The sequence below is a fragment of the Martes martes genome (genome assembly GCF_963455335.1).
Source record: "Martes martes genome assembly, chromosome: 13".
NCBI classification, from domain to species: Eukaryota; Metazoa; Chordata; class Mammalia; order Carnivora; family Mustelidae; genus Martes; species Martes martes.
Window position 1 is genome coordinate 75,526,121 of NC_137901.1, and position 12,962 is coordinate 75,539,082.

The 12,962-nt window shown below is 43.7% G+C and overlaps 1 protein-coding gene across 4 annotated transcripts in view; it reads left to right on the plus strand.

The window, feature by feature from the left end:
- The first annotated feature begins 171 nt into the window (after window positions 1-171).
- Window positions 172-12,962, plus strand: part of CORO1C (coronin 1C) — an 87,008-nt gene continuing 74,217 nt past the window's right edge. Inside the window, exon 1 of one of the 4 annotated variants that reach the window (XM_080820896.1) lies at window positions 172-284. The gene's annotated coding sequence lies outside the window, so the exon portion shown is untranslated. Of the gene's footprint in view, window positions 285-11,091; window positions 11,254-12,962 lie in introns of those variants that run through there. The other 3 variants (XM_080820893.1, XM_080820895.1, XM_080820894.1) reach the window with 3 other exon arrangements.

Below are 12,962 nucleotides of genomic sequence, written 5' to 3' on the forward strand. Positions count from 1 at the left end.
ATCCTCTGGTTTCCATTAAGGGTTGTTTCCAGAGCAAACAGCAGTAAACATCCTGACCCATATATGTTCAATCCTCATTATCGGCGGACTCCATATTTGCAAATTCAACTACTTCTTAAAAATTTCTTCGCAGCCCCAAAAGCCACACCTGGAGTGCTGTTGGAGTCATTCGTGAGCACGTGTGTGTGCAGAGTGGAGGAAACGTTAGTCATCGGGCAAGCATGCTGCCGGCTGAGATCCAGCGAGGCAACAACGTTCGGCCCTCTAGTTTCAGCTCTCCTAATGTAAGCATATGTCCTTGCACGGTATACTTAGTATTTGTGTGCATTTTTAGCATGGGTTTGCATTTAGGGCATGATCTGCTATTTAAAATGGCCCCCAAGTGTAGGGCTCAAGTGTAGTCTCGGATTCCTAAGTGGCAAGGAGGCTGTAGTGTGCCTTAGGGAGAAAATGTTTGCATAGATAAGTTCAGACATGAGTTACAAGGCTATTGGCCATGTGTTCAATGTTAGTGAATCAACTATATAAATATATATTAATGAACAATGTATATATTAAATAAGATGCCTGCAAACAGAAATACACATAAAACAAGTTTATATATATATGTTATATATACTATTATATACTATATATATTATCATATTTTATTTTAATAAATTTAATAATATATTAATAAATCATTAATTATAAATTATAACATTGAATAATATATAAAATACAATATAATAAAAATATAATATGTAATATATAATGTAATAAAATAATATGAATAAATTATATTATTTTATATATTTGATTTTTATTAAAAATTTAATTTTAAATCTATTATTTAATATTTAATATCATATATTAATATATTTAATATATAAATCATAATAATAAATTAATAAATTTTAATGATATATTTTTATTTTATTATATAAGTCTTATATGTATAATATTATATATATAATACAATTATATATATAACAAGGTTTTATATATATAAAATTTTTAAAAAGATTTATTTATTTATTTGTCAGAGAGAGAGAGAGACAGCACAAGCAGGCAGAGTGGCAGGAGAGGCAGAGGGTGAAGCTGGCTCCCCTCTGAGAAAGGGGCCCGATGTGGGACTTGATCCCAGGACCCTGGGATCATGACCCAAGTGGAAGGCAGCAGCTTAACTGACTGAGCCACCCAGGTGTCCCAAAACAAGGTTATATATTGATTGGTTGATGAAAATCCCATGACCGCTGCCTGCAGGAACCTAGTCCTGTATTTCCCTTAGGAGCAAGGATTCAATATTCAGTAATGAAGTGTTTGTGGTGACTTTATTATAGAGTATGACAATAGTAAATAATGGGAATTGAGTGTATCTTTGCATCCACCCATGATTATGGCCTTAGGATAAATTTCTGAGAATGGAGTTACTAAGCTTAAGTAGAATAGCCCTACTGAGAGGTCTTTTGTATCAGTTAGCTCTGATTATGCAACACACCTCAATTTCCCCTGTAAAATGGAGATAAGAAAAACCATATTAATTTTCATCTGCTTAGGATGAATAGTCCTTGAGCTAGAGCCTGGCAAGTTGGTAACACTGGGCCTGGTAAGAAGTTACATGCTTAATAAGTACCAATTCCTTTAGAGTGTTTATTTGTATTCAGGATCTGGGGCAGGTACTCTCACAAACATAATTTCAGGTTAGCATCACATTTTCTTGCCCAGTGAAGAGATAAGGAAACTGAGGCCCCAGGAAATGATGTGATTCACCTAAGATCCCAGGGTCAGGAGGACCTGTAGCAAGGCCAGTCATTACACCAAGGCTTCCACTATCAGCTCAGTCCATCCTGGGGATCTTGCATGGACTCAGTCCTAGCATGGGCTGGGCCCTGTGCCAAGTGTGCAAACCATTTTCTCATGGGTGCTCCCACGTCATGAGGTGGTGTCAGAGGAGGCTGAGTTCATCCCCGCTGGGTGGTCATGAGGCCGTCCCCCCATTGGGATCGGTGGAGACCACAGGAGGAGTCTAGATTTCTACCCCCACCTGATGAGATGATGTGCATGTCTCCCTCCACTAGGGTGGCCTCAGAGAAGGCATAATAGAAAGGCAGGAGTTTTGCCACTATCTTATATAGTCCTCAATGTACATAGAGAAAATCTTTAAGACAGTTGTATTACAAACAGAGCTGACATAAAGGGAAATACATTTGCTATACTTCACTTGAACTAGTAAAATGACACTGGTAGATGATGAACACATCTATAGATATATAGAGATAGATACATAGATACAGGCTCATCCTATCTATCATGTAATACTTAGAGCAACCACTAAAAAAAGCCCCACACAGAAATAAACTAAAAAATACTAGGGATAAATCAAAATGGCATTTTAAAAAAAAGTTCAAGTAACCCACAAGAAAGCAGAAAAAATGTAAAGTAGAACAAGCACAAAACAAAATGTCAGATTAAGCTGTAACGTATCATTGCCTTAAATGTAAATGGTCTAAATACACTAATTAAGAGATGGAGATTGGATCAAAAAATATGAACCAACAATATGCAACCTATAAGAAACTCACTTCAAATATATCAGTATAGGCAGGTTGAAAGTAAAAGCAAGGAAAAAAGATATACTATGGAAACGGTAATCAAAGGAATTCAGGGTGACCATGTTAATATCAGAAAAAGTATATTTCAGAGCAAAGAAAACTACCAAGCAGAGAGGGACGCTCTGTAATGATAAAAGGGCAATCCACCAAGAAGACCCAACAATCTTAAATGTGTATACACCAAACAACAGGACCGCAAGACATGTGAAGCAAAAACTGATAGAATTGAAAGAAGAAATAGACAAATCCATCCTTATAGTTTGAGATTTCAGCATGCCTCTCTCAACAATCAAAAGAACAACTTAACCAAAAATTCAGCAAGGACACTATCAACTGACAGGCTCTGATTGGCATTCGTAGAACACTCTGTTGAAGCACAACAGGACACACATTCTTTTCAAGTACCCACAGAACACATACCAACACAGACTCTATCCTGGACCATTAAAAAGAAACTCAGGAGATGCCAAATGGAGTGTGTGTGCATTTTTGATAACTATGTATATCTGTTGACTGTACAGTTTGAAATACTAGTTTTTTTTTTTCCATCAGGTTTTATAAAAATGCAAAAACAAAACAAATCTTTGGGGAACTTGGCTGGTTCATTGGGTAAAAGCATGCGACTCTTGATGTCAGGGTCATGAGTTCAAGCCCCATGTTGGGTGTGAAGCCTACATAATTAAGATTTTAAAAATTCTAAGAAAAGAAGCTTCAACAAATTTTAAAAGAATTAAATAAACCATACAGTGTGTCCTCTGATCATGATGCAACCAAATTAGAAGTAATACCAGAAAGATAACGGGATAATTTCCAAACACTTCAAAACTAAAGAACACACTTATAAATAATTCATGAGTCAAAGAGGAAGTCTTCAGGGCAATTTAAAAATACATTGAACTGAATGAAAATGACAATACAATATCAAAATGTGTGGCACACAGCTAAAGCAGTACTGAGAAGGAATCTTATAGTACTAAATGCATATATTACAAATGAAGTACTAAATACATATAGTAGATAAAGTCTCATATCAATAATCCAAGCTCCTACTTCAAAAACCTAGAACAAGAAGAGCAAAATAAACCCAAAGTGAGCAGAAGGAAGGAAATAATAAAGAGCACCAATCAATGAGATGGAAAATAAAAAACAATGAGACAATCAAGGAAATGAAGAGCAGTTCTTCAGAAGGATCAGTAAAATTGACAAATCTCTAAGACTAACTAAGAAAACAAGGAAAAAAGAAGACACAACTTACAAATATCAGGAATGAAACAGGTGTTATTACTACAGACCCTCTAGGCATCAAAAGATAATAAGAACGCTCTACAAACAACTCTATGCACGTAAATTTAGCAATTTAAGTGCAGTGGGCCAATACTTTAAAAAACACAAGCTACCATAAGTCACCCAATATGGAATAGATAATTTGAATAGCAATATAACTATTAAGGAAATTGAATTTGTAGTTTAACAGCTCCCCCTCCAAAAAAAAAAAGTCTAGATCCATATGGTTTCACTGGAAAAGCCTACCCAACATTTAAAGATTTATTTATTTATTTATTTATTTATTTGACAGAGAGAGAGAGAGAGAGAGAGAGATCACAAGTAGGCAGAGAGGCAGGCAGAGAGAGAGGGGGAAGCAGGCTCCCCGCTGAGCAGAGAGCCCAACGCGGGGCTCGATCCCCAGACCCTGAGATCATGACCTGAGCTGAAGACAGAGGCTTTAACCCACTGAGCCACCCAGGCACCCCTGCCTACCCAACATTTAAAGAATTAACAGCAATCTACACAATCTCTTCCAGAAAATAGAAGAGAAGATAAACACGCCCCACCTCATTTTATTAAGGCAGTGTTACTCTGCCTTATCAAAACCAGGCAAAGAGTACAAAAAAGAGAAATATAGACCAATATCCCTCATTAGTTTAAAAACAAACATGCTTAAAAACACATTAGCAAATAGAATTCAGTCACATGTAAAAAGAATTATGCACCATGACCAAGTAGAATTTATTACAGGGATACAAGGCCAAGTCAGTATTCAAAAATCAATCAGTGTAACCTACCTTGATAATAGGCTACAACAGAAAAATCATATGATCATATCATTTGATGTAAAGAAAACATTTGACAATATTCAAACCTATTCATCATAAGAACTCTTTCAAAAAGTAAGAATAAAGGGGGAACTTTATTATTATCGAAAATAAAACTTTATTATTAAAATACTAAACTAAACTTTTGCAACTTGATAAAGAGTCCATACAAAGAAAATCTATAGCTAATATCAAAGTTCATGAAGAAAGACTAAATGCTTCCTCCCTGAAGTCAGGAATAAAGCAAGGATGTTTGATCTTACTACTTACTCAACATAGTACTAGAAGTTCTAGCCAGTGCAATAAGGCAAGAAAGGGGAATAAAGGCATAAAGATCAGAGAAGAAAAAATAAAACTATCTCTCTTCATAGATGACATGATGGTCTGCATAGAAAATCCCAAGGAATCTACAAAACACTTCCTGGAACTAATAAGTGAGTTCAACAAAGTTGCAGGATACAAGTTAAACATACAAAAAAAAGAGTTGTATTTCAATACCCTACCAAGGAACTCATAGACACTGAAATTTAAAAATACAATGCTATTTATAGTCATAAAAAAATAACTTAGGTGTAAATCTCAAAAAACATGTATAGGATTTATATACAAAAACCACACAACATGATGAAAGAAATCATATGATATTATGGATTGAAAAATAGTACAGTAAAGCTGCTGTCACTTCGTCCCAAATTGGGTTTAAACCAAACACAAATCGGGGTTAAACCCATATGGGTTTAACAATTCCTATAAAATCTCAGATTTTTTGTGCAGATGTAAACAAGATTATTCTAAAATTTATATGAAAAGGCAGTGAAATTAGAATAACTAAAACATTTCTTAAAAAGAATAAAGTGTGGGGCATCTGAGTGACTCAGTCAGTTAGGCATCTGCCTGTGGCTCAGGTCATGATCCCGGGGTTCTGGGATCAAGTCCCATGTTGGGCTCCCTACTCGGTGGGGAGCCTGCTTCTCCCTTTCCCTCTGCTGCTCCCCCTGCTTGTGGTCTCTCACTCTCTCTGTCAAATAAGTAAATAAAATCTTAAAAAAAAAAACTAACAAAAAATTTATTCAACAAAGTTGTACTTGGCTGGCTCAGTTAGAAGGGCATGTGACTCTTGATCTCTGGGTGGTGAGTTTGAGCCCTGCATTGGGTATAAGGATTACTAAAAATAACTAAATAAACTTAAAAAAAGAATAATTTGACATGGATCATGGAATTCTTAGATTCAATACCAAAAATGTGATCCAAAAAAGGAAAATCGACAAACTGAATATCAAAATTAAAAATATTTTCTCCATGAAAGACTACATTAAGGGGATGAAAAAAATACTACCTACTGGGAGAAAATTTTGGAAACCACATATTCAAAAGAGGGTTAGTATGTAGAACATAAAAAGAACTCTCAAACTTAACAGTCAAAACACAAAAGTCTCAATTTAAAAAATGGGCAAAAGACAAGAAGAGAGAAACAGATGGTAACTAAGCATATGAAAAGATTTCAGGGGTGCCTAGGTGGCTCAGTCCACTAAGCATCCAACTCAGTTTTGGCTCAGGTCATGATCTCAGAGTCATGAGATCAAACCCCACATCTGGCTCCATGCTCAGCAAGGAGTCTGCTTCTCTCCCTTTGCTACTCGTCCCCCTTCCCCTGTGCTTGCTCTTTCTCTTTCTCTCAAAATAAATAAATAAAATCTCGTTTGTTTGTTTTTTTTTTGTTTTTTAAGATTTTATTTATTTATTTGACAGAGAGAGACACAGCAAGGGAGGGAACACAAACAGGGGAAGGGGGAGAGGGAGAAGCAGGCTCCCCGCTGAGCCAGGACCCCAATGTGGGGCTCAATCCCAGGACGCTGGGATCAGGACCCAAGCTGAAGGCAGAGGCTTAATGACTGAGCCACCCAGGGACCCCTCCTTTTTTTCTTTTTTTTTTTTTTTAATGAAAGTTTTCAACATTGTTACCCACCGGAGAAATGCAAATTAAAACCACAATGAGATACCACTATATACCCATAAGAACGGCTAAAATAAATAATAATGACGACACCAAATGCTGGTGAAGATGAGAGAAACTGGATTGTGTATGGATTTCTGTTTTTTTTTTTTAAGATTTTATTTATTTACTTGACAGAGATCACAAGTAGGCAGAGAGAGAGAGAGAGAGAGAGAGAGAGAGAAGCAGGCTCCCTGCTGAGCAGAGAGCCCGATTCCGGGCTTGATCTCAGAACCCTGGGATCATGACCTGAGCTGAAGGCAGAGGCTTTAACCCACTGAGCCACCCATGCACCCCTGGATTTCTGTTTGATAGGGGTATAAAACGGTACAGCCACTCTGGGGAATAGTTGGCAGTTTCTTAAAATACTAAACATACAATTATCATACGACCCAACCATGGTACTATGTGGCAAATATTTTTTTTTCATAGAGAAATAAAAATTTATGTTTACACAAAAACCTGAACAAATGTTTATAGTGTTTATAGGAGCTTTTTGGGTAAGAATCTGCTCCAAACTGGAAACAACCCAGGTGTCCTTCAAAAAATGAATAGTTAAACGGGGAAATAGCCATACCATGGAATACCACTCAGAAGGAATAAAGAACAAAGTACTCATACGTGCAACAACCTAGGTACATCCCCAGGAGTTTATACTGAGTGAAAAAAAACAACAACAACAGTCTCCAAAGGTTGCATACTATATCATTTCATTCGTCATTCTTGAAATGATGGAATTAGAGAAATTGGGAACAGAGGAGTGGTTGCTTGCCAGGAGTTAAGGAGGAGGCGGTTAAGGCAGGAAGTGGATGTGGCCATGAAACGGGGCTGTGATTTTGTGGTTTTGGTGATGTTCTGTATCTTGACTGTATCAGTGTCAACATCTGGGTTATATTGTACTATCATTTTATAAGACGTTACCGCTGGAGGGAACTGGGTAAATGGTACATAGGATCTTTTTGTATTATTTCTTATGCTTGCATGTGAATCTACAGTTATTTCAAAATAAAAAATTTAATTAAAAAAAAGGCAATCCAGGGGCACCTGGGTGGCTCAGTCCGCTGAACATCTGCCTTTAGCTCTGGTTGTGGTCCTGGGGTCCTAGGATCCAGCCCCACGCTGGGCTCCTTGCTCAGTGGGGAGCATGCTTCTCTCTCCCTCTGCCTGCTGCTCCCCCTGCTGTGCTCACTCGCTCTCTCTCTGTCAAATAAAGAAAATCTCTAAAATTTTAAAAAATAAAATAAAATAAAAAAGGCAATCCATCTGTAGCCACTCATTTCCAGTTCCTAGTCTGCAGAAAGGTACTCAAAGCAGGGAGAATTGAGATTTATCGATGTAGCATGAATTTTAATATTCTCTGAGCTTTGTCCTCTTCTGTCACTCAATTAGGGGTCTTGCTTGCTGAGATTACTCTAGAGGTTTCTAGTCTCTCATGTATTAAATATTATTATTTGTTAATGCTTCCACTGGGCTAATTCACTCAGCTTCCAGGTTGCCTGGGCAACCCAAGACTAATGTCCCCATTTGGTACAAAGAGAAACCAGAAACATGAAGTGCTGAGGAGCTCCAAATGCAGGCTTCCTAATCCTTTATTCTGCGTACATGAGCAGGCGCACCTGTGGCGTGTAGCATTCGGAATCACTCTTATTTTTCCTGATCATTCAATTCCCCTGTCTTAGGTCATTTCAGAAACTACTGGCAAAAGACGCTAAAACCCAGCATCTCACCTGGACTGGAGTCCCTTCATTTAAGGGCCAGCTCAGACAGAGCCAAGATTACCTTTAGGCTCACAGTGGCTTTGCTGTGGATACAAGAACAGGGAGATGCTGGGTTTTCTCCTGGCAAAGGGTTGCACAATCTTCCTGCTCTTTCTGGGAGTAGCAGCTCTCTGCTGACCACATCCAGGGCAGGTGTGGGGTAGGGTGGTGAGATGGCCTCGTTTCTTGTGTAAGAATCACCACTCCCAACCCAGGGATAAAACTGGGAATTGAAACAGGCACCTGGAAGGCAAAGGCCTCGGGAACTTTCTTTCTCAGTGTAGTCCAGTCCTCTCTGGTACTGTCATCTGGGGGAAATTGGTGTCATGGAAAATTTTACTTCTGATTTCATCATTGAGAAAACTGGGCTAAGTGAATCAACAAGTTTTAAACATCTGCTGTGTGACAGGCACTGTGCAGGATGCTTTGCTGTGCCTTAATTCACTGAATCTAGATCTTTGCATTTTTAAAACCCCACCCCAAAGTAAGCATTTGGATGAACCCCACCATATAGATAAAGAGAGTAAGGCCAGAGAGGGGAAAATGACTTGCCCAAGGTCACGAGGTGGGTACGTAGAGGAGCTTGAAGTTAAGGCCAAGGCCACCAGGATCCAAAGTCGCTGTTTTTTTCTATTCTTTCTTGCTGCCATAGAGGCAGTTTAATGGAAAGACTAACCCACAGAGGGTCCAGAGTTCTGCCATTAGAGGGATGTGGCTTTTATCTTTAGCTCTGCCTGGCTCAAGTTGTGTGACCTTGAGCAATTAATTTCTTATTTTCTTCACCTTTATAGATGGGGATTAAGAATCATTTCTGCAGGGACATCTTGGTGGCTCAGTCTGTTAGGCATCTGCCTGTGCCTCAGGTCATGATTTTGGGGTCCCTGGGATTGAGCCCTGAATCGTCGTCTACATGCTCAGTGGGGAGTCTGCTCAAATTAATAAATGAGTTCTTAAGAAAAAAGAATTGTTTTTGTAGCCATTGGATTGTTGGAGGAATTTCAGGAGATTTTGTGTTCGAAGCACTCAAATCGTGCCTGGCAAATATAAGTGATGTTCAATGTAAGCAATGATCTGTTCCCAAAGAGTAAGTCAGTTTGGTTCCCAGTTCCTTCCCAAAGCACTTGCATCAACCTTCATTTCCCCCCAAACCACTCAGAGCTCGGCTGCTAACAATGCCCTTATTTCACTAAAAATAGGAATCATGATAACAGCCAATGGTTTCTGTGCATGGCCAAATGCCTGGGTGCTTCCCCAACTTCATCTCATTTAAATGACGTTAGCAGCCATGTCTTGCTGTGGAAGGGGTGCTCCTGTGAGTGGCTGCTTGAAGGCAAAAGGAAACTCACCCCTTCGCCCCCCACCCCCACTTTGCTGAGGCCCTGCAGTGGCAGCATCATTTACTGAGGGCTCATCACAAGTTAGCCAGCCTGCTAAGTGCATTACTGAGCTCACGGAATCCTTCCGGAAGTGGCCGCCACAATCCCTATGTTACTGATGAAGAAACTGAGGCCTAGAGAGGATCCGTAAGTTGCTGTTATACCTCTTTTGGTTTAGGTGGACCATAATTTACCTAACACATATTTCTGAGGCTAATGCTTAGGATGAAAAATGCGAAGATGCTTGCTTTGGGAAGTAGCCACCCCTCGGCAGGCCTGCTTTGTTCATTCAGTTCCAAATTCCGGTAGTTCCGAACTTGGTATTTCCGAAAGGGGCTCTGGCGAATAACAGGACAAGTTTTCGCTAAAGATCAGGAAATTCTGGCCTGAAGAGGTGAAGGGAACTGACCCAGGACACAGTCTGATAGCAGCAAAGTTGGGACTCGAATCAGCCGCTCTTTGGCCTGGGCGGCCCAGCTACTGAGCAAACGGGTGAGGGACTTTGGCCAGCAAAAGAAGGGAAGAACCTGTTCCTCACCTGCGAAATAGGGTCAAGACGGGACCTCCTTGGGGAGTGGTGTGGCCAAGCCCAGGGACAGCCACCCTGTGCTAGGAATGCCACAATGGAAAGTGGAGGGACGGGTGGAGCGCTAGCAGTCCCCAGAGGTGGTGGTGGGAGGGTGTGATGCGAGCAGGGGCGGAACTTTGGCTGGCAAAGGCGGGAGTTGGAGAATTCGGGGCGGGGCTTGGAGATTCAAGGTTTAGATAGGCAGTGGGCGGGGCTTGTGATGCCGAGAATTGGGTTGGGTCCGTGGGTGGGGCTTCTAGCAGAGGGGCGGGGTTTTGTGGTGCCGTTGGGCCAGTTCGGACGCAGTGGGAGGGGAGGTGGGCTTAGAGATCCAGGAGGCCTGCTAAGGGTTTGGATGGGGCAGTGGGCGGGCTCAGGGGAGCTGATGTTCGGGTTTTGAGGGGGTCTGGAAGAATCTTTGAGGATCCGGGGGATGTGGCCCTACAGAGCCAAGGCGGGCCAGTGGGCGGAGCTCCCGGTTCTGAGGAGCAGCGGGCGTGGCCCTCCGGCTTGTTGACTAGTAGGCGGTGCGTGTGCTTAGGTACCGCCTTCCTCCGCAGCCCACGGGCGTCCCTCGGCGCGACCAGAGGGGGCGCTAACGAGAGTGGGGCGTGGAACCAGGGGTGGGAAGTGGGCTTCCCCTCCCGGAAGTGGGCGTGGCGGGCCGGAGCCCTAGGGCCCTTTGGTTGGGCGCGGCGCGGGGCGGGGGCGGGGCCTGCGTGCGGCGGTGGTGGCGGCGGCTGCTGCCCGCGCCCCTCCCCCGCGCGGCGCTCAGTGCCAGGCGGGAGGCGGCAGCGGTTAGAGGCTTCGCCGGGCTTTGCAGCGGGGACTTCGGCGGCGGTGGCGGCGGCGCCTCAGGCACCTCGGCCCTGGTGAGCAGCGCGCGCCTTGCGGGGCCGCTCGGGAGCGAGCTGGCGGGCCGACCGGTCCTCTCAGCATGTGCGGGCGCCGGCTGACAGGAGCCGGCGGGGCGTGGAGCAGGGCCCAGTGGAGGGGAGTGGGCTCTAGTGGGCGCGCGGGGCGCAGACCCTTGGGCCGCCCCCCCCCCCACGGCCGGTGTGCAGCGGGTTGGAGCAGGGGCTGCTGCCGGAGGTTCGGGACGGAACCGCTTGGCCTGGGGAGGGTGAACTGGGATCCCTGTGGGGAGGAGGCTGCCCAGGGGCGGCTTTCGAGGGTCGAGACGCCTCCCGGCCGGGTGAACAACCCCGGGTCGGGTGGGGAGGAGCTGTCTGAGGAAGGGTTTTAGGGATTGGGGACCCGCCTGGCTGGGTGGGGTCTGGGGTGGGGAGGGGCTGTTCGGGGTTAGGGCGCCGAGCCCGGGGGCGCCGGGCCTGGGGGCGGGGTTTGAGTCCCCCCAGGGAGCGAGTGGGTGGGGGGGCAGGGGACGGACTCACGTGGGGCCAGGGCGAGCTGGGGCCCTGCGTGGGAGGGGCGAGGGCGGCGGTCTAGCCTGAGGGTGGCTGGCTGTGGGTGCGAGGCCGGCTCCGGGTCGTAAAGATCTAGCTCGGGGGTCGGGAAGGGCACGGCTCGGTTAGAACTGGAGTAATGTAGTTGGGGGCGGCTTGGGAGAGCGAGGAGCCGAGCGGTGGGGAGTGGCGGGCTGGGAGGGCCAGGGCTGGCGTCGGGGCGGGGGGGGGGTGTTGGGAGAGGAAGAGCGGAGCCGGAACGCTGCAGGGTCGGGGGACTGGAGCGTCGGAGTGAACCGGGTGATTCAGAGATGTGCTCCCCTAATAGCGGAGCAGCTGGCGAGGGACGCAGTCAAAAGGAGCGAGGTGCAGGTGGGGCTCCGCTACGCCTAAATGACTGGGGATGAGGTCAGATGTAGAGGGTGGAAATGCAGGAACTCAGCTCTCCCGCCTGTCCATACCGGCGCGCACACACCAGCTCTCGGTCTCTCAAATGATTTGAATGTGTTGGGGGAAGTGGCAGGCTGCTAGGGAGAGCCGAGAAGAAAGGGGCTTCCTCTTGGAGGGAGGCGCTGGCCCTGCCGTCCTTTTTTGGGAGTGTTCAAAGGGTTTTGATCGCTGGAAAAGGAAACGTAGGCTTTACTGCATCGTGGTTTAGAATCACATCCTATATTTGGCCTTAATGTAGGCTGCCCTTGTTTTGTGGTGTCTGAAGTACTTGCTCTACATGTTGCTAACGTGGGATTCAGGGTGAGAAGCAAATTGCAAGTTGTTCATCTCCTCCAGGATAGAAAGATACAAAGGCCTTTCTTTCCTATAAGACATTTAAACAGAATTGGATGTAGTGTTTTAAAACTGGTACTGGGTGGCCAATGTCTTTACTTTTGGTAATAGTTATTACAAAATATTAGGCCCTTTTACCGCAGCCATTCTGCCTGGGATTACATTCTAAAACAGTACTTGTAGGGCTCTTAGTCACTCTATATAATAATGCATTTCATTGTCCTTATCTGGCAGAATTCTCTCCTAACACCAGGGCCTGGTAGAATAGACAAAAACATGATTAAGTATAAGCAGTTGCTTTGTACCGTCTGTTCATTTGTGAAGGCAAATAGATATCTGTTTATATATCTTCACTTTCTTCATTCCTTGTAAAACTGAAGAAATGGGAAAAA